The sequence below is a fragment of the Cetorhinus maximus genome, chromosome 3 (assembly GCF_964194155.1).
Source record: "Cetorhinus maximus chromosome 3, sCetMax3.hap1.1, whole genome shotgun sequence".
Lineage (NCBI taxonomy): Eukaryota > Metazoa > Chordata > Chondrichthyes > Lamniformes > Cetorhinidae > Cetorhinus > Cetorhinus maximus.
The window spans coordinates 203,527,346-203,549,148 of NC_135881.1; the positions used below are offsets into that span (position 1 = coordinate 203,527,346).

A 21,803-nucleotide genomic window follows, 5' to 3' on the forward strand; every position below is an offset into this window, starting at 1 on the left:
CACACAAACCACCCTCTATCTGCATGGCTCTGGGTTTGAATAGCTTCTGTGCGAGCAGCTCACAGTGGGGTCAGTTGGTTATTGGTGACTATGTAAGGACAGGGACGCACATGATGAGTCATAAGTGGCAGAAGAAACTAAGGCAAAAAAAAAAAGCTCCAAAACATCGTCCTTGATTTATATATTGCAAAGAACTTCATTTTTCTTTTTACCGATGAACATGAATTAAACCACGGCTACTTTATCAATGGAGAATATGGTTACAATAGACAACTATTCACAAGCTGTGAAGACACAACCTTGGCATAATTTAAACATTCAATGGTGATTTACGCCATCATATTTTGCAGCCTAAATTATGGCCGTGGACCCTCTCTTAGACAGAAAGGAATAAGCAAAGAAAACATGAAATTGCTTTAAATTTTAAAAACCTCCAAGAATAATTCTCTACCTGCCGAGATGTCTCTGGGCTAGGTAGGTTGAATGGCACTGCAGGAACATAAAAGGGCCTTCACGCTGTAAAGTAACAGCCATAACAATCTGCGGCAAGGTTAATTCATTATTCCAGTGCAAAAGCTGCAATTTCTTGAAAAATTAAAAAAAAATACCTCTAAAGAAACAGCCAATGGAGGCATTACTCCAGGTCAGTGAATTGTCCAGAAATACAATCTAAATTGACACAAAAGAAGCCACCTTCTTACTGGAATGAACAGACTCTGAATATATGCTATTTCTTGCAGCTGAACTATAATTGCCCTGTGAGTGCTGAACACCCAGAAGCCGATAACTGTGGAATCATTTTATGCTTGGCATCAGGCAATTTTTAATAAAGTATTTTCCTCTCACTACATGTCTCCCCGTCCCTCCTGAAGACACTACATTGCGCCGATGTACAGTCCCACCTGTGTGAAGCATTTTCCAATATTGCCCCAAAGAGACCACAGCTCATGCATGAGGGGGGACAGTAAATATTGACAGATCTTCTTCCAAGGGATAGTCTTACAACTAGGCTTAATCCAATCCTCATGTAACATCCACACTTCCCAGCCAAGCAGCTGCAGCTTTTGTACTTTTCCCTAGAGAAAGGATGTTGAGGCTATTTTCAAACCCTCCTGCTAACCTGTTCAAGAGCACTAAACGTAGCATAGACCAGGGATAGAAATTTCCTGGTCTGCATAGGTCAGCTCAATGCCGGGTAATACATCTACCTACTGAGTCACTGGAGGAGGTTTAAGATTAGGTCCTTTGACCAAGTCCCATTCACGTATCACCCCTATGCTCACTGATCTACAGTGGTTCCCGGTCAAGCAATGCCCCAACTTTAAAATCCTCATCCTTGTTTCCAAATCCCTCCATGGCCTCGCTCCTCCCTGCCTCAGTAATCTCCTCCAACCCCCCACAACCATCTGGAATCTCAGCACTCATCCTTTTTTTTGTTCATTTACGGGATGTGGGCATTGCTGGCTGGGCCAGCATTTATTGCCCATCCCTAATTGCCCTTGAGAAGGTGGTGGTGAGCTGCCTTCTTGAACCACTGCAGTCCATGTGGTGTAGGTACACCCACAGTGCTGTTTGGGGGAGAGTTCCAGGATTTTGACCCAGTGGCAGTGAAGGAATGGTGATGTATTTCCAAGTCAGGATGGTGAGTGCCTTGGAGGGGAACTTCCAGCTGGTGGTGTTCCCATGTGTCTGCTGCCCTTGTCCTTCTAGATGGTAGTGGCCGTGGGTTTGGAAGGTGCTGCCTAAGGAGCCTTGGTGAGTTTCTGCAGTGCATCTTGTCCATGGTACACACTGCGTTGGTGGTGGAGGGAGTGAATGTTTGTGGATGTGGTGCCAATCAAGTGGGCTGCTTTGTCCTGGATGGTGTCGAGCTTCATGGAGTGTTGTGGGAGCTGCACTCATCCAGGCAAGTAGAGAGTATTCCACCACACTCCTGACTTGAGTCTTGTAGATGGTGGACAGGTTTTGGGGAATCAGGAGGTGAGTTACTCGTTGCAAGGTTCCTAGCCTCTGACCTGCTCTGGTAGCCACTGTATTTATATGGCTAGTCCAGTTCAATTTCTGATCAATGGTAATCCCCAGGATGTTGACAGTGGGGGATTCAGCGATGTTAATGCCATTGAATGTCACGGGGCGATGGCTAGGTTCTCTCATTGTTGGAGGTGGAGATTGCCTGGCACTTGTGTGGTGTGAATGTTACTTGCCACTTATCAGCCCAAGCCTGGATATTGTCTAGGTCTTGCTGCATTTGTACTTGGACTTCTTATCCTGGCCTCTTAAGCATCACTGATTTTAATCGCTCAACCATTGGTGGCCGCGCATTCGGCTGCTTGGGCCCTAAGCCCTGGAATTCCTTGCCTGGGCCCCTCCACCTATGTCTCCACCTTTAAGCTGCTTCATAAAATCTACCTCTTTAACCAAACATTTGGCAATTTGCCCTAACATTGCTTTTGTGGCTCGCTGTCTAATTTTGCTTTACCACACTCTCATGAAATGCCTTGGGATATTTTACTACATTCAAAGTGCTATATAACTACAAAACGTTGTGGTTACCATTGAAATGTTTGACAACGATCAGAAATTCGGTAATGTGAGGCAGATTGAGAAAGAGTTTGGAACAGTGGAATGATCTTCACCTGAAACTGAAACTGGTGGAGTTTGGTAGATTTGTTGTGGGTGGCAGAGCGGGTGACACGGGCTTAGAATTTGCTGGGAACACATTAACAATTTAATGCCCACAATTATTATTGCGTAAATAATTCAGCAAACTGCGGCGAGGAAGAGATATCCCGTGGGCTCTGAATCGTGCTAAGTTGCTGGACGATTTGACACACTCCGTCGTTAGCCCCTCGAGCGTTGCAGCTCACCCTCAACCTTCCCACTAGCTGGAAGAAATTTCAGCACCTGCACTGTAAATATGAATTAAACTTACCGCAGAAAGTTAGGGCTGGTACTTAATGACGTAAGGACCCTCTTATCGACGCAGTTTATGTTCCTGCAACGCCACTTAACTTCTCCAATTAAAAAAGGAACAACTGAAACAGTGGAGACTCATTCCTGCAACTAGTGAGTTGCTTTTGAAGGTTTTTAAAATGTCCAATTTTAAATAGTTCCTTTTTTTTTTCTTACTTTTCCTTTCTGTCTCTTTTTTCTTTCTCTTAATCCAGTCTTTCTTTCCCTCTTTACCTCTCCTTTTGTGTCTAATTTGACTCTAATTCACCCAATTTCCTTCTCCATCATTCCTGTTTCTTTCCCAACCCTTAAATCTCATTAGTCAAGGAGATAGACTGTTGGGGCCCATTGTTCAGCAAAGTCCCAGGTGCCCTATTGCCTTCGTCACACCATTAACAGTTCGCACTTCCAACAACTTGTGGCTAAAAAATTGCGGAGCTGAAGGATAAGAAAAATAATCTAACAAAAATAGGGCGCATGACATGTCAATCTCGTCTCGGCTACTTCCTTTGACGTTCCCACAATCTTCACTGACCCCCTGATGTGCTGGTTCCTGACTTTGTCCTTCCTTGTTACTCCACACGTCCATCTCAGCATCCCGCATCTCATTAGTATCCAGTTGCTGTTCCTCTCTTCTCGATAGTGCCCAAGTTTTTGCACTATACAACAAGGCTTTTCTCACAACTGTACTGTTGACTCTTCCTTTCAGTTTCATCGAGGCTTTTCTATCACATAACCCTCCACTGCGCCTCTTCCTCTAAGAGCGGGGCATCACCTGGGCTGGAGTGAAAGAAATTGCGATGGGCTGGGGCTGGTGGCGGAGTTCTTGCTGCCCATTGTTCCGCACGGGACCAGAGGAACTAAATCCAAGTAAGCAAGCTCTTCATCGAACTATTCCAACCGGAGCTAATCCGCTGCTTAATTTCCATTGCCGCGCTTCCATCGCCAGTGCACACTAGCTGGGGTGATTTATTCTGAAACAGTGCTCACACATCATGTTGAGCGAGGCTGCTCATGTCAGTCAGCTGCTGCAGAAAGTCCACCTACACTCCTCCAACACAAGGGGGAGCACCTTGCTTCTCCTGTTGTAAGAAAATGTGTCCACTGGGTTTCTCCATAAGCCTGGCAAGCGCAACACTCAACTTCTTACAATTTCTGATTGGTTTCTTCAGATTTGGAAAATCTGTGTCTTTTACGTGCGTGAGGTCCGGCTGGTTTTATTTTAACCAGTGGAACGGGTAAGGTAGCATAGTGGTTACGTTAATGGTCTAATAATCCAGGGGACCTGGGCTAATCATCTGGTGCTATAAACTCACACTGAAGGTAAAAACCAGTAAAACTTGGGAAATGATACTGGTCTTGTATACCTTAAAATGGAGCTCCTGTTATGTGCAAGTTTCACTGTTTTTTTTTCCCTTCAACAGCTGCACGAATTTAAATTCAGTTAATTAATAGACATGCAATTTTTTTTAAAAAAAGTACCGTCGGTAATGGTGGATGTGAAACTGCCAGGTTGTCATAAAAATCCATCTGGTTCACTAATGCCCTTTGGGGAAGGAAATCCGACTCCTTGCCCGGTCTGGCCTACATGTGACTCCAGTCCCACGGCAACGCGGTTGACTCTGAAGTGCCCTCTGAAATGGCCGAGCGAGTCACTGTAGTTGTGTCAAACTACGTGCAGCGGTTCAATCAGGCAGATTAGCAGCAGCTTCTCGAGGACAATCAGGGATGGGCAATAAAGGCTGGCTTTGCCAGTGATGCCCACATTCCGTGGATGAATGGTTGGTGTTTTTGTATTCTACCTTGTATTACCCAAGAAAGGTGGAATTTTTTGGAATCATCAAATCTGCAAGTTTTTATAAAACAGAAACAAAAATAGCTGGAAAAACTCAGCAGGTCTGGCGGCATCTGCGGAGAGGAACACAGTTAACGTTTCGAGTCCGAATGACCCTTCAACAGAACTAAGTAAAAATAGAAGAGAGGTGAAATATAAGCTGGTTTAAGGGGCGGGATGGGACAAGTAGAGCTGGATAGAGGGCCAGTGATAGGTGGAGATAACCAAAAGATGTCACAGACAAAAGGACAAAGAGGTGTTGAAGGTGGTGATATTATCTAAGGAATGTGCTAATTAAGGGTAGAAAGCAGGACAAGCAAGGTACAGATAGCCCTAGTGGGGGTGGGGTGGGGGGAAGAAATCGAAAAAGGCTAAAAGGTAGAGATAAAACAATGGATGGAAATACATTTAAAAATAATGGAAATAGGTGGAAAAAGAAAAATCTATATAAATTATTGGAAAAAAAAGGGGGGGGATCGGAAAGTGGGTGGGGAGGGAGGAGAGAGTTCATGATCTAAAATTGTTGAACTCAATATTCAGTCCGGAAGGCTGTAAAGTGCCTAGTCGGAAGATGAGGTGCTGTTCCTCCAGTTTGCGTTGAGCTTCACTGGAACAATGCAGCAGGCCAAGGATGGACATGTGGGCATGACAGCAGGGTGGAGTGTTGAAATGGCAAGAGACAGGGAGGTCTGGGTCATGCTTGCGGACAGACCGAAGGTGTTCTGCAAAGTGCTCACTCAGTCTGCGTTTGGTCTCGCCAATGTAGAGGAAACCGCATTGGGAGCAACGAATTCAGTAGACTAAATTGAGGGAAGTGCAAGTGAAATGCTGCTTCACTTGAAAGAAGTGTTTGGGCCCTTGGACGGTGAGGAGAGGGGAAGTAAAGGGGCAGGTGTTACACCTTCTGCGGTTGCATGGGAAGGTGCCGTGGGAGGGGGTTGAGATGTAGGGGGTGATGGAGGAGTGGACCAGGGTGTCCCGGAGGGAATGATCCCTGTGGAATGCCACCAGGGGGAGTGAAGGGAAGATGTGTTTGGTGGTGGCATCATGCTGGAGTTGACGGAAATGGCGGAGGATGATCCTTTGAATGCGGAGGCTGGTGGGGTGATAAGTGAGGACAAGGGGAACCCTATCATGTTTCTGGGAGGGAGAGGAAGGTGCAAGGGCAGATGCACGGGAGATGGGCCAGACACGGTTGAGGGCCCTGTCAACCACCGTGGGTGGAAAACCTCGGTTAAGGAAGAAGCAGGACATGTCAGAGGAACTGTTTTTGAAGGTAGCGTCATCAGAACAGATGCGACGGAGACGAAGGAACTGAGAGAATGGGATGGAGTCCTTACAGGAAGCGCGGTGTGAGGAGCTGTAGTCGAGGTAGCTGTGGGAGTCGGTAGGCTTGTAATAGATATTGGTGGACAGTCTATCATCAGAAATTGAGACAGAGAGGTCAAGGAAGGGAAGGGAAGTGTCAGAGATGGACCATGTGAAAATGATGGAGGGGTGGAAATTGGAAACAAAACTAATAAATTTTTCCAGGTCCCGACGAGAGCATGAAGCAGCACCGAAGTAATCATCAATGTAGCGGAGAAAGAGTGGTGGGAGGGGTCCAGAGTAGGATTTGAACAAGGAATGTTTCACATTCCCTATAAAGAGACAGGCATAGCTGGGGCCCATGCGGGTACCCATAGCCACACCTTTTATTCGGAGGAAGTGAGAGGAGTTTAAGGAGAAATTGTTCAGTGTGAGAACAAGTTCAGCCAGACGGAGGAGAGTAGTGGTGGATGGGGATTGTTCGGGCCTCTGTTCGAGGAAGAAGGGGAGAGCCCTCAGACCATCCTGGTGGGGGATGGAGGTGTAGAGGGATTGGACGTCCATGGTGAAGACGAGGCGGTTGGGACCAGGGAACTGGAAATTGTTGATATGATGTAGGGTGTCAGAGGAATCACAGATGTAGGTGGGAAGGGACTGGACAAGGGGAGAGAGAAGGGAGTCAACATAGCAAGAAATGAGTTCCGTGGGGCAGGAACAGGCTGACACGATTGGTCTGCCGGGACAGTCCTGTTTGTGGATTTTGGGTAGGAGGTAGAAGCGGGCCGTCCGAGGTTGGGAGACTATCAGGTTGGAAGCTGTGGAAGGAAGATCTCCAGAGGAGATGAGGTCAGTAACAGACCTGGAAACAATGGCTTGATGTTCAGTGGTGGGGTCATGGTCCAGGAACTTTTTATGTTAAGGTTTTTGTGACATTTAAAATGGCAAGAAAAAACCCCACTAATTATTTTCTGTCTTCTGGGTAAAATTGTGAAAGAGATGCAATAACATCACTTCTTTGTCTTCACCCTCACAACCACCAACCAACCGATGATGGAAATGATATATTCAAGGCAAATTGATCTGTTGTACTGAATGGCTAGGTTACCCTTCTCTATAATCAGTGGGTTGTCAGAGATCCTGTTGCATACTGAGTGGAGTATCTCAGCTTTTAGATTTAATCATAGAATGATACAGCACAGTGCAGGCCATTTGGCCCATAGCAGCTGTGCCAGCGCTTTTAAAGAGCTATCGTTAGGAAATAGAGATAGTTTAAGTAAGTTATATGTGTAGCTGGGTGTGTTGGGAATAAAGCATAGCTTTAAGTTAAATTTGATTTGTGTCTCTGTATTTGTGTGTTAAGGAAAGAGGAAGTTGAGTTTTAGTTTCACTTTAAAAGATGCCTGCATTTTAATGAAGGTTTGATGACTCTTGAAGGGGAGTTAAAACAAACAGGTCACCCGAGAGAAAGCATTGTTTGGGAGAAGATTCCAAAGCGAGTTCTTCGAGAGTGGAGCTAGGAAACCCTTGTGTGAAAGACAGGGTTCAGTGAGACCTGTTGGCTCATGGCGTGATAAGCGTCTGAGGGGAGAGTTGATGAGGGATCCATGGCATCTGTTTGGGGTGTCATCTGTCACTCGGTTTCAGAGTGTGGTGTGCCTGACCACAGGGTGCCTATTGGTTTACATGGACTGTGTACTCACTGTGAACATTAGAGTATAAGATAGCTTTAGTAACTTGTGTTATCCTTACATAGCTGTACATATCTGTAAAGGTATAGCTGTGGGTGAAGGAGTATTGTAACATAGTTAATCTTTTCTTGTTTAATAAATGTTTTATTCTTTTGCTAAAAGTTCACCAGATGACTCCTGTGTCTTCCCACAAGGGGAAGCATCCTTTCAGCATCCTCCCTGTCAAGGCCCTTCAGGATTGGATATGTTTCAATAAGATTGCCTCTCATTTTTCAAAATTCCATTAGATACAGGCCCAACCTGTCAAAACCTTTCCTCATAAAATAATTGCTCATCCCAGGAATCAGTCAGGTGAACATTCTCTGCACTGCTTCCAATGTAATTACATCCTTCCTTAAATAAGGAGACAAAAATTGCACACAATACTCCAGATGTGGTCTCGCAAATGCCCTGTACAGCTGTAGCAAAATGTCCCTACTTTTATATTCCATTCCCCTTGCAATAAACAGTAACATTCCATTTGCCTTCCTAATCACTTCCTGCACCTGCATTCTAACTTTTTGCAATTCATGTACCAGGACACCCAAATCCCTCTGTACCGCAAAGTTCTGCGATCTCTCTTCATCTAAGTAATGTTGCTGCTTTTCTATCCTTACTGCCAAAAGGTTCTCTTTTTCCTACATTATATTCCATTTGCCCAATTCTTCTCCACTCAATTAACCCATCTATATCCCTTTGCAGACTCCTTATGTCCTCTCACAACTTTCTGTCAAATATCTTTGTGTCATCAGCAAATTTGGCAACCATATCGGTCCATTCATCCAAGTCATTGATATAAATTGTAAGTAGTTGAGGCCTAAGCACTGATCCCTCTGGTACTCAATTGGTTAAATTTTTCCAACCCAAAAATGACCTATTTATCCTTACTCTCTGTTTCCTGTGAGCTAGCCAATCCTCTACCCATGCTAATATGATACCCCCTACACCATAGCTCTTTCCCTACAGCCCTGTAATATTTTTCATTCAAGTCTTTATCCAATTTCCTTTTGAGAGCTGCCATTGAATCAGCTTCCACTGCACTTTTATGCAGCCCATTACAGATCATAACAGCTTGTGCTGTTAAAAAAATGTTTCCTTATGCAGCCACTGGCTCTTTTGCCAATTACCTTAAATCTGTCTCCTCTGGTTACCAAATAGTTTTTGTTCTGGAGCACTGGCTGCTTCCAATCTACATTAGCTTTGATTAAGAAAATCAACCTAATATTACTGAATTTGCACAGGCTGGGCAGGATTTTATGCGTCGGCGAGTGGGGGTGGGGCCTGCTCGCCGATGTGTAAAATGACGCGTGGTGATGTCGGGGTGGGGGGAACTCCCAACGTCACTGCACCCCATTTAAATTTTCAGGAAGGTGGGAGCGCAGCAAAATCAGCTGCGGGCCCGCTGACCTGTCAATGGCCAATTGAGGCCATTGACAGGATCATTTAACCAATTAAAGGACCTGCCCGTCCAACCTTAAGGTTGGCGGGCAGGCCAGGAGACCCGGTGGGAAGTAGAAAAAACATGAAACCTCATCCACTGGCGGGGTGAGGTTTCATGTAGGCTTTAAAAAATTCTAATAAAGGTTTTGTAAAAATTATGGACATGTCCCAACTCATATGACATTGTCACATGAGGGGACATGTAAGGGAAATTTTGTTTTTCTATTTTTATCCTTTTTACATTTACAGCTGATCTGCCTGAGGCTGCACTTAGCCTCAGGGAGATGAGTGTGCTTGCACGAAACAACGCACTCTCGATTTTAGGATTCCCCCCCCCTCCCCCGCCTGCATAGGGAGTGCATAGCACTTCCGTGTGGACGTCACGCTGGGCGGGCCTTAATTGGCCCACCCACATAAAATGGTGGCGTGCCTCCCATCAGGGACACCGATCGGAATTGCGCCCATGCATGCCCGCCCATCAACCCCCCCGCCCCACCCCCGACGAGGGGAAAATTCAGCCCACTAAATTTAAAAGGACATTCGAGGTGGTAAGTATTCAAAGAACAGGAGTTAGATCAAATTTACAAATTGGCAAATCAGTGGAAAATGAAATTCATTACCCATTGCTGGAGGATTCCAAACATTGGAAGATAGGATGAATGCCACAGACAGGGTATGGGTGATGTAGAAATGGCTTAAGGTGAAGTGGAAAGATGATAGTTACTGCTTAAAATGTCAAATTACTGTAGAGCATCAATAGACAAAGCACATAAACGCTCAATTGTATTATTGGTTTAACTAAGTGCAAGTCAGGTGATGCCATCCTAATACCACCCATAAATACCCCAAAACCATGGAGGTGGTGCAAGGAAGATTGATACCAAAAAAGTTAAACTCCCTTAAGATGTGTCACTTAGGTCAGTCAACGGAACTTTGTACTCATTCATGAGATGTGAGCGGCATTGCCAACTCTTAGCATTTATTCCCCATCCCTAATTGTCCTTGAGATGGCGGTGGTGAGCTGCCTTCTTGAACTGCTGCAGTCCATGTGGTGTAGATACACCCACAGTGCTGTTAGGGAGGGATTTCCACGATTTTGACCCAGTGACAGTGAAGGAACGGCGATATATTTCCTAGTCAGGATGGTGAGTGACTTGGAGGGGATCTTCCAGGTGGTGGTGTACCCATGTTTTTATTTATTCATTCATGGGATGTGGATGTCGCTGACTAGGCCAGCATTTATTGCCCCTTGTTCAGAGGACAATTAAGAGTCAGCCACTTTGCTGTGGGTCTGGAGTCACATGTAGGCCAGACCAGGTAAGGACAGCAGATTTCCTTCCCTAAAGGACATTAGTGAACCAGATGGGTTTTTACAACAATTGACAATGGTTTCATGGTCATCATTAGGCTTTTGTGTCTGCTGCCCTTGTCCTTCTAGGTGGTAGAGGTCACGGGTTTGGAAGATGTTGTTGAAGGAACCTGAGTGAGTTGCTGCAGTGCATCTTGTAGATGGTACACACTGCTGTGGCGGAAGGAGTGAATGTTGAAGATGGTGGATGGGGTGCTGATCAAGCAGACTGATTCATCGTTGGTGTTGAGTTTTGCGAGTGTCATGAACCTGCACTCATCCAGACAAGTGGAGAATATTTTATCATGCACCTGACTTGTGCCTTGTAGATGTTGGTCAGGCTTTGGGGAGTCAGGAGGTGAGTTACTTGCTACAGAATACTGTGTGCAATTTTGGTCTCCATATTTAAGGAAAGATGTAAGATGTACTTGCACTGGAGGCAGCAAAGGTTCATTAGATTGGTCCCTGGGATGAAAGGGTTATCCTGTGATGAGAGGCTGAGTAAATTGGGTGCATGTCTACTGGAGTTTACAAGAATGAGAGCTGATCTCCTTGAAACATGCAAGATTCTGAAGGGTATTGACAGGCTAGGTACTGAGACATTGGCTGGGATTTTCTGTTTCTGCAGCGATGAGCATCATTTCGAGTGGGATGAGAAAATTTGGAGAGTGGTCAAAAGTCCATTGACTTTTGGGTGCTCTCCAAGTTTTCCTGTCCTGCCTGCGACAATGCCCACCACTGACAGGGCTGGAAAACCCCACCATTGTTTCCCCTAGCTGGAGAATACGAATACGCATATGAACATACAAATTAGGAGCAGGAGCAGGCCATTTGGCCCCTTGAGCCTGTTCTACCATTTGATAAGATCATTGCTGATCTGAATGTGGCCTCAACTCCACTTTCCTTCCTATTCCCTATACCCTTTGATTCCCTTGCCAATTACGAATCTATCCAATTTTAGCCTTAAAAATATTCAATGACCTTGTCTCCACCCCTCTCTGGGTAAGAGAGTTCCTCAGACTCGTGACCCTCAGAAAACATTTCCCCTCATCCCCGTCTTAAATGGGAGACCTCTTATTTTTAAACTGTGTCCCCTTTCTCCCACAAGGCAAAACGTCCTTTTAGTATCCACCCTGTCAAGTTCCCTCAGGATCTTATATGTTTCAATTAGATCACCTCTCATTCTCCTAAACTCCAATAGATACAGGCCCAACCTGTTCAACCTTTCCTCATAAGTTGACCCCTTCACCCCAGGAATCAGTTGAGAGAACCTTCTCTGAACTGCTTCTAATGCAATTACATTCTTTCTTAAATAAGGAGACCAAATTGAAAGAAAAAACATAGTGGTAAGTGGTAAGGCTTAGTGGTAAGCCAGAGGATTGGGAAGTTTTAAAAACCAACCAAAGATGACCAAAAAAATAATAAAGAAGAAGAGAATAAACTTTGAGGGTAAGCTAGCAAGTAATTTAAAAATGGACAGTAAGAGCTTCTTTAAATATATATAAAGGAAGAGAGAGGCCAAAGTGAACATAGAGAATAAGGCTGGAGAAATAATATTGGGGAACCAGGAAATGGCAGAGGAGGTGAATAAATACTTTGCATCAGTCTTCACAGTAGAAGACACTAAAAGCATTCCAAAAATACTAAACAATCAAGAGGCAAAATGGGGGGAGGGGGAAAGGAAATAAATACAATAACTATCACTAGAGAAAAAGTACCAGGGAAACTAATTGGGCTAAAGGCCACTAAGTCCTCTGGATCTGATGAGTTGCATCCTAGGATATTAAAGGAAGTAGCTACAGAGATAGTGGATGCACTGGTAGTAATCTTCCAAGAATCCTTTGATTCTGGAAAAGTCCCAGAGGATTGGAAAACTGCCAATGTAACACCCTTATTCAAAAAGTGAGGGAGACAAAAAACAGGTAACTATAGGCCCATTGGGAAAATGTTAGAGTTAATAATAGAGTCTATTATAAAGGATGTAACAGCAGAGCATTTAGAAATGCACAATGTAATCAAGCAGAGTCAGCATGGCTTCATGAAGGGGGAATCGTGCCTGACAAATTTATTGGAATTCTTTGAGGAGGTAACAAGCTGGATAGATCAAGGGGAACCAGTAGATGTAATATATTTGGATTTCCAAGAGGCGTTCAATAAGGTACCGCACATAAGGCTACTTAATAAGATAAGAGCCCATAGTGTTGGGGATAGTATATTAGCATAGATAGAGAATTGGCTAACTAAAAAAAGACAGAGAGTTGGGATAAGGGGGCATTTTCAGGATGGCAACCTGTAACTAGTGGAGTGCCACAGGGATCAGTGCTGGGGCCACAATTACTTACAATATATATTAATGACTTAGATGAGGGATGTGAATGTACTGTTGCCAAGTTTGCGGGTGACACAAAAACACGTGGGAAGTTAAGTGGTGAGGATGACACAAAAAAAGAGTCTACAGAGGGATATAGACAGGTTAAGTGAGTGGACAAAAAAGTGGCAGATGGAATATAATGTGGGAAACTGTGAGGTTATGCACTTTGGCAGGAAGAATCGAGGAGCTGAATATTATTTAAATGGAGAAAGGTTGCAGAAAGCTGCAGCACAGTGGGATTTGGGGGCTTAAAACCAAAAGCTAAAAGCTACTGCGGATGCTGGAAATCCAAAACAAAAACAGAATTACCTGGAAAAACTCAGCAGGTCTGGCAGCATCGGTGGAGAAGAAATCAGTTAACGTTTCGAGTCCTCACGACCCTTCGGCAGAACTGAGTATAGTTAGGAGAGGTGTGAAAAATAAGCTGCTATGTCATGAATCACAAAAAGCTAGCATACAAGTTCAGCAGGTAATAGGGAAGGCAAATGGAATGTTGGCCTTTATTTCAAAGGGAATGAGTATAAAAATAGGGAAGTCTGGTTAAAGCTATACAAGGCACTAGTTAGACCACTCCTAGAATACTGTAAACAGTTTTGGTCCCCTTATCTAAGGAAAGATATACTGGCTTTGGAGGCAGTCCAGAGAAGGTTCACTAGGTTGATCCTGGGTATGGAGGGATTTTCTCATGAAGAGAGGCTGAGTAGCTTGGGCCTGTACTCATTGGAGTTTAGAAGAATGAAAGACGCCCTTATTGAAACACATAAGATTCTTAGGGGGCTTGACAGGGTAGATGCTGAGAGGATGTTTCTCCTTGTGGGAGAGTCTAGGATCAGTGGGCATAATCTCAGAGTAAGGGGTCACTCATTTAAGACAGGGATGAGGAGGAATTTCTTCTCTCAGAGGGCAGTGAATCTATGGAATTCTTTACCACAGAGGGCTGTAGAGGCTGGGTTGTTAAGTACATTCATGGCTGAGATAGACAGATTTTTAAATCAGTAAGGGAATCCAGGGTTATGGGGAAAAGGCAGGAAAAGGCCATGATCTCATTGAATGACGGAGCAGACTCGATGGGCTGAATGGCCTACTTCTGCTCCTACGTCTTTTGGTTTTAAAACTACTCAGAACTCTAGATGTGATCTCACCAATCCCTATATATGTCTCAAAACATCCTACTTTTTTAATCCATTCCTTTTGCAATAAACAACAACGTTCCAGTTGCCTTCCTAATTATTTGCTGTACCTGCATTCTAACTTATTGTGATTCATGTACCAGGACACCCAGACCCCTATATATCTCAGAGTTCTGCAATCTCTCCCCTTTTAAAATAAAATGCTGCTTTTTTATTCTTCCTGCCAAACTGGACAAGTTCATATGTTCCATCTGCCAAATTCTTGCCTGCACACTTAACCTGTCTATATACCTTTGCAGACTCCTTACATCCTCTTCAGAGCTTACTTTCCTAAATATCTTGTGTTATCAGCAAATTTAGCTAATACCATACATTTGATCCTGTTATCCAAGTCATGAAGGTAGCTTGTTAGTTGAGGCATTCCTGTGGCATTCCACTCGTCACAGCTTGCCAACCAGAAAATGACCCATTTATACCTACTCTGTTTCCTGTTAGCTAACCAATCATCTATCCATGCCAATATGTTACCGCCACATCATGAGCTCTTACTTTGTGTAGTAACTTTTGATGTGTGGCACCTTGTCAAATGCCTTCATGAAATCTCAGTACACCACATCTACAGGTTCCCCTTTATCCACATTGCTTGTTACTTCCTCAAAGAACTCCAAAAAATTAGCCAAACATGATTTCCCTCTCACAAAACTATACTGACTCTGCATGATTACATCGAGATTTTCTAAGTGCACTGCTGTAATCTCCTTAATAATAGATTCCAGCATTTTCTCTATGACAGATGGAAAGCTAACCAAACTGTAGTTTTCTGCTTTCTGTCTCCCTCCTTTCTTGAATAGAGGAGTTACATTCTCTATTTTCCAATGTAATGGGACATTTCCAGCATCTGTGGAATTTTGGAAATTTAAAATCAATGCATCTAACATCTCAGCAGCCATTTCTATTCAGACCCTAGGATGAAGTCCATCAGGCCCTGGGGACTTGTCAGCCTTTAGTTCTAATGATTTTCTCAGTACTCTTTCCCTAGTGATTAATTATTTTAAGTTCCTCCCCCCCTTTCACCTCTTGATGCACACTTATTTCTGGAATGTTATTTGTATCCTCTACAGTGAAGACAGATGCAAAATATCTGTTCAATTCATCTGCCATTTCCTTATTTTCCATTATTAATTCCCCAGACTTGCTCTCTAGATGACCTATGTTCACCTTACTTATTCTTTTCCTTTTCAACCACTCTTACTATCTGTTTTTCCATTTCTATTCAGCTTTCTCTCATCTTCTAATTTCTCCCTCCTTATTAATTTTTTAGTCATTCTTTGCTGTATTTTAAATTCTGTCTAATCTTCTAACCTGCCACTAATCGTTGTGGAATTGTACACTTCTTCTTTCAACTTGATACTATCTTTAACTTCCTTAGCTAGCACAGATCATATACCCTTCCTCTGGGGTCTTTCTGCTTGCCTGGATGAGTGCAGCTCCCACAACACTCAAGAAGCTCGGCAGCATCCAGGACAAGGCAGCCCACTTGATTAGCACCCCATCCACCACCTTCAACATTCAACTCTCTCCATTACAGATGCACAGTGGTAGCAGTGTGTACCATCCAAAAGATGCATTGCATCAATTCACCTTCGACTGCACCTTCCAAACCTGCAACCTCTACCACCTAGAGGGACAAGACCAGCAGATGCATGGGAACGCCACCACCTGCAAGTTCCCGTCAAAGTTACTCACCATCCTGACTTGGAAATATATCACTGTTCCTTCACTGTCGCTGGGTCAAAATCCTGGAACTCCCTTCCTACCAGCACTGCGGGTGTACCTACACCACATGGACTGCAGATGTTCAAGAAGGTGGCTCAGCACCACCCTCTCAAGGGTAATTGGAGATGGGCAATAAATGCTGGCCTAGCCAGTGACGCCCACATCCCATGAAAGGATAAAAAAAATGAGTTGGATGTATGGATTGCTTTGTGTGACAGGTACTTGGCAGCTATCATGTAACGGTTAAAAAATAACACAAAGGCATCTGTGTGCTAGTCTATAAAGGTTCACTTTAACTCTTAGCATGGCTTGATAAGGAGGTTAAGGGATTAGCGAGGCAAAGAAGGGTTCCCAGTCCCTCAAGCCACATTGGATATCTGTATCTTGGACATCTGCAGATTGCCTTGGCAGTACCTTTCTGGGACAATCATTAATGTGACAAAAGCCCGTGATCAATGCCAACTTCCTTGCAAGTTATTTAAAGGTTTCGGATGGCTAACAACTGTTCCAAGGCCCATGGCAGGTGAATGGTTAATGCGCTGTCTCCTGGGCTTTATTAAGAAAATGATTCTGAATCAGGGTGTCACTGTGGGATGCAAGAGCAAAGCCCATGATAAATGCAGTCGTCTACAGTGCCAGATGAGGCTACCGTTTCAAAATGAGACACTATTAAGGGTATAAAAGTATCAAATTAATGACAAATATCAATTCTGCAGGAGTAAAATGAAAATCTTTGTCATTTTGAAAGCCACAAAGGCTTTTCAGTGGTGAACGGGTTACAGATTGTTGCATAGTTCTTAGCAAGGGTATCTTATGAATATTTTATATGAATATTTAATAAGAGTACAGTATAAAGAGATAAAATACTGATGTTCAAAATTTGCAAGCACCTGAATAGATCACGAGTGAGGAAGTCACATGTGAACTATTCTGTTCTTTTGTACAACTAAGCTTTGTGTTGTCCTGTGTGAAAGTTTGCTAATTCAACATTAAAAAAAAATACTTGTGCGGATGTAACCTTCCTACATCATGGCTTTGAATTAATTTCAGTTCAATATGAAATAACCATACTACAGTCTTCAGCTAATTTTCAATTAATTACACAGCATTTGCATTGTTATGAAGCATAAAGATTTTTATATTTCAGCAGTGATTCCACAACACAACTAAACTAATGTATAAGCCTTTTCTCTTCCTCTAACCCCCTCACACACCGTTGAATTCTCACCAGCATTTTTATGACAATTGTCTAGTTAGCGGTACATTACCAACACTGCTTACTGGCAGATTATTCTCAGCTGTCTCCTAATCATATCCAGGCAGTGGCTAAGAGTGAATCTTTTGAATGCCTTGAACTGCCTGCGAAGCTGGTCCTCTTTTCTACCCACTCATTGACCACTCTGAAAACACGAAGCTGTCCAAAGCACTGCAGCCAATTGCTTCGTAAGTCAGACATTTGGACCCTCAGTGAAGAGGTTTTGGCAAAAGCACCATAAAAACAGAAAGTTCTGGAAAAGGGCAGCAGGTCTGGCAGCACCAGTGGAGAGAGGACCAGAGTTAATGTCTCGAGTCAAATGTTAAATCTCTTTCTCTCTCCACAGACACCGCCAGACCTGCTGAGTTTTTCCAGCATTTTCTGTTATGATTTCAGATTTTGAACAGCTGCAGTATTGTTATCAAAGGAGACATCATTTTGAAATAAACTACTTTTTAAATCATATCAGCCATTACAATGTTATCTTTGTGCTTAAAAAATCATCTACTTTACCTTATTCTAAAATGGCTATATATATATATGAGGAAAAACAATTAAAATAAAACATTTGTGTTAGCAATGCTGTCTCAGAGATGGTTAAGTCCTGGTTACATTTTCAAATCAGGATAAAATGCCTCTTCAGACAATTTGCCCCAGCTTGTGTCCCATAATTTCCTCTTCAATTTTCTTTCATATTTTTGACACTGTTGCGGTATCTGTGAATCTGATAGCTGCATACAGGCACCAGTTCACAATATCTATCTAACCATCGCAAAGGGAAATAGGAAAAAGTAGAAAAGTAGGTGGGGAACACCACAGCCTGTAAGTTGCCCTCCAAGCCACACGCCATCCTGACTTGGAACTAAAAACAAAAAACTGCGGATGCGGGAAATCCAAAACAAAAACAGAAATACCTGGAAAAACTCAGCACGTCTGGCAGCATTGGCGGAGAAGAGCAAAGTTGATGTTTCGAGTCCTCATGACCCTTCAACAGAACAGTTCTGTTGAAGGGTCATGAGGACTCGAAACATCAACTTTGCTCTTCTCCGCCGATGCTGCCAGACCTGCTGAGTTTTTCCAGGTATTTCTGTTTCTGACTTGGAACTATATCGTTGTTCCTCTATCTCTGCCAAATCTCTTCTTAACTCTCTGTGCTTTAAGAAGAACAGCACCAGTTTCACCAGTCCCTTCGCATATCTGAAGCCTTTTACCCTTGGTCCCATCCCAAATCTCTGCTGCTTGTGCCTTAACTCGCACCAAGTCCTGTTCCCCTATCACCTCAGTGCTCGCTGACCTACAATGGCTCCCGGTCAAGCAACGCCTTGATTTTAAAATTCTCATCCCTGTTTTCAAATCCCTCGATGGCCTTGTCCCTACCTATATCTGTAAACTCCAACACCCCACCCCTCCAAGATATCTGTGCTCCTCTAATTCAGGCCTCTTGTACATTTCCAATTATCATCGCTGCACCATTGGTGGCCGGGCCTTCAGTTGCCCAGGCCCCAAGCCCTGGAATTCCCTCCCTGCCCCTCTCCAGCTCTCTACCTCACTTTCCACCTTTAAGGCACTTCTTAAGCTTCTCTTTGACCAGCTTTTGATCAAAGCTTATCCAGCTCAGTGTCAGACATTCTTTTATAATGCTCCTATAATGTGCCTTGAGATGCTCCATTACAGTAAAGGCACTATATAAATATAAGTTGTTGTTGTAGATCTCCTCTGCACTGTCTCTAAGCCCATGGTGACCTTCCAAAAGTTTGGGTGATCAAAATTGACCACAAATCATCCACCATCACTGGGTCAAAATCTTGGAACTCCCTCCTGTGAAGACGGAGGTTATTAATATTTTTGGGAATATGGTGGTATTCTGTAAAGAAATCTGTGTGTGTGGGTCTACGATTAATTAAATGGGGGGTTGGGGTGGTGGGTGGAGGAGAAGGTTCACAGACACAGCTTGTCTATGGGAACTGAAAGATGAAAGGTAAAGGTATTAGATGCATGCATTTGCAATGAGAGGCTATGGTGAAGTTGGAATTACAAGTGAATAGGTTGGCTTTTAAAATTTGCATTAGATGAGAGGTAGGGACATGACTTTTCAGTTGCTAAATTTCAAAGGGGAGTTTAATGGGCCTTTACAACTTACAAAGGCTTCATGAGTAAACAAGGGAAGATTAATAAATTTATTTGACCCGAAAGTGGAGGCAAGGGGAAGACGTGAAAGATTTTTATATTTTGGAAAAGTTGAGTTCAAAGAGGTGCTTAGGACAATGGAATCTAGGATGAAAGAGAAAAATAGATATTTAAAGGAAGGTGTTCAGTTGAGTTGAGGTGGCTGTGTGGGGGAGATGTCCTGAGACCAGCTCTGTGCTGAGAATATTTGTGAATTTGAAGCAGCCATCTGGTTTCAAGTTGGAAAAATCCTTGTTTTCAGAAAGCAATCTGTTTCTGAACTTCCTTTGGATTTCCACAGCAGAGTGGAATAGAGTGAGAAGTCATGTTGTATACTTTATTAAAGTAGCAGCAGTTTTTGCCTTGGGTAATATTACTGGATTTTTATGATTAGAAAGCTATAAAAGAGCTGTTGCCAAGTAGTTTACTTGTGTCTTCTAACAAAGTGGGTTTTTTTTGGGGAACATTTGGAGAGGCTGTTTCAACTGTGTAATTCTACTCTTATGTGTTTAAGTTTTTTATCTTCTTGTCAATAAATCTTTTAATTTTAAAATCCTAAAAGTGTTACTGGGATTCTGGGATCAGGAGTTTTATCCTCGCTTTCAAAATACAAAACAAAAAAAAAAGGTTATGATCAGCAAGACAAGTTTCCCTCTGGGATTTGGCTTGCTCAGCAAATAACATTGGCTGCAGTCGTAACACTTCCTAACAAACACTGTGGGTGTACCTACACCACATGGACTGCAGCGGTTGAAGAAGGTGGCTCACCACCACCTTCTCAAGGGTGATTAGGAATGGGCAATAAACTCCGGCCTAGCCAGGGAAACTCACATCCCATTAATATGTAGATAAAATGTCATCAAAGTTCCTAGAGCATGTATAACTGGTAGGTAAATTTTTATTTGCTTTATATGATAGCAAAAGTTCAGACTGGGGTCACATTTTGCTTCAAGCTGTGCCTCACCATCTCTTATTTGCTGCCTCACACTTCCTTTATGGTGTATATAAAGGAGAAGACATAGCATGTGATAATGTGGCCAAAGGAATTTTGATGGTTTCAACTATTTTCTATGTTAATTGATTTCCATTATTTGCCTAAAACCTTAGGTGCCGAGAGGGATCCCTGGTGTCTCAGCCCCTTGTTACCACCTATCCCTCTGGTACCTGACTATCAGGAGTTACCGGGATGTGACTTTGCTTCCCTCGTTTTCACTTGGAAAACGATGGAGTGGGAATTGGTTTAAAGTTCGGCCCTCACTCTATGGGTAGGATTTTGAGTTAGGTGGGCAGGCCCGGGAGCGGCTGGGAAGTGGGTCACCGCCCACGATCGGCCCCCTTGACCGCGATTTCATGCTGTCTGGCCAATTAACGGCCAGTCAGTGTGAAAGGCGCGCTGAAGTGCTCAGCGCTGCCGGGGTGGGGGCTGGAGGAGGGCAAGCGTTGAAGTCAGCGCGGGCGTGGGAGAGCGCTCACAGCTCCCTGAGAGCAGAGAGCTGCCTCAGGGAGCTCAAGAGTTTAAAAGCCATAAATAAAGATTTTCAAACGCCAAAAGAAAATGTTCAAGCATCAGGATCAGCCACCTGAATGTACGGCTGATGGAAACTCTGTCCAAAGGTTTGAATCATTTTTCAAACTTAATATCGGAAACCTCATCCCGCCCTTGGATGAGGTTTCTTCAGAAGCCAATTTGCTTGCCCGCCAACTGTAACGTTGGATGGGCAATGAAGAATCACTGCTGATTACTACGTTAATGACCATAGTATGCCTCTTAATAGTCGGCGGGTACGCTGCTGACTCCCGTATGCGCCCACCGACTAAAATATCGTGCGAGTGCACGATGACGTTGGGACGCCCGCCCGCCCGACCTCACCACGTGCTATTTCACCCTCGAGCGGGTCAGTCGCTTGCCCACATGCCAAGTGAAAAATTCTACCCTATGGCTCTTATCCAGAGTGATGTAACTACACCATTTGATTCTACATGTTTCGACGTAGTGTAACAATCCCCAGCACCCGTGTCACATAGGAGTTCGGGGGAGGTGGAATACGTCTGTCAAAAACACAAAATAACTGTTTGGAGGCCATCAGTGACCACAAGTTGCACTTATATAGCGCCTTTAGTGTCAAGGCGTGACCCAAGGACTTTTTTTCTCCACAAAGGCCCAGTCCGAATGGGTGCTGAGCTAAGGGAGGTACAAATATTGTGACTAGAGATGGAGGAGTAGACTTGGAGTGAAGTGGGGTGGAGGGATTGTAGCGCTGGAGGAGGTTGAGGACATATAGAGGGGCAAGGCCATAAACTCAAGGATGAGAATTTTAAATCAGAAGCAGCGTGGGATTGGGAGCTAATGTAGCTCAGCAGCAGGGGTGAAGGATGAATGCGACTGGGTCCTCGCTAGGATATGGACAGCAACGTTTTGGATGAGCTGAAACTTATGGAGTGACAAGAATGGAAGTCTGGTCATTGAGCCGGAGAAGGTTGAGCATTGTACAGTCA

General features: G+C 43.8%; 1 protein-coding gene across 1 annotated transcript in view; it reads right to left on the reverse strand.

Annotated features, from left to right (window-relative positions):
• Positions 1–21,345, reverse strand: part of LOC144679210 (cadherin-20-like) — a 100,997-nt gene extending 79,652 nt beyond the window's left edge. The window contains exon 1 of the mRNA XM_078539644.1: positions 21,241–21,345. The gene's annotated coding sequence lies outside the window, so the exon portion shown is untranslated. The remainder of the gene's footprint in view (positions 1–21,240) is intronic.
• Between the last annotated feature and the right edge of the window lie 458 nt (positions 21,346–21,803).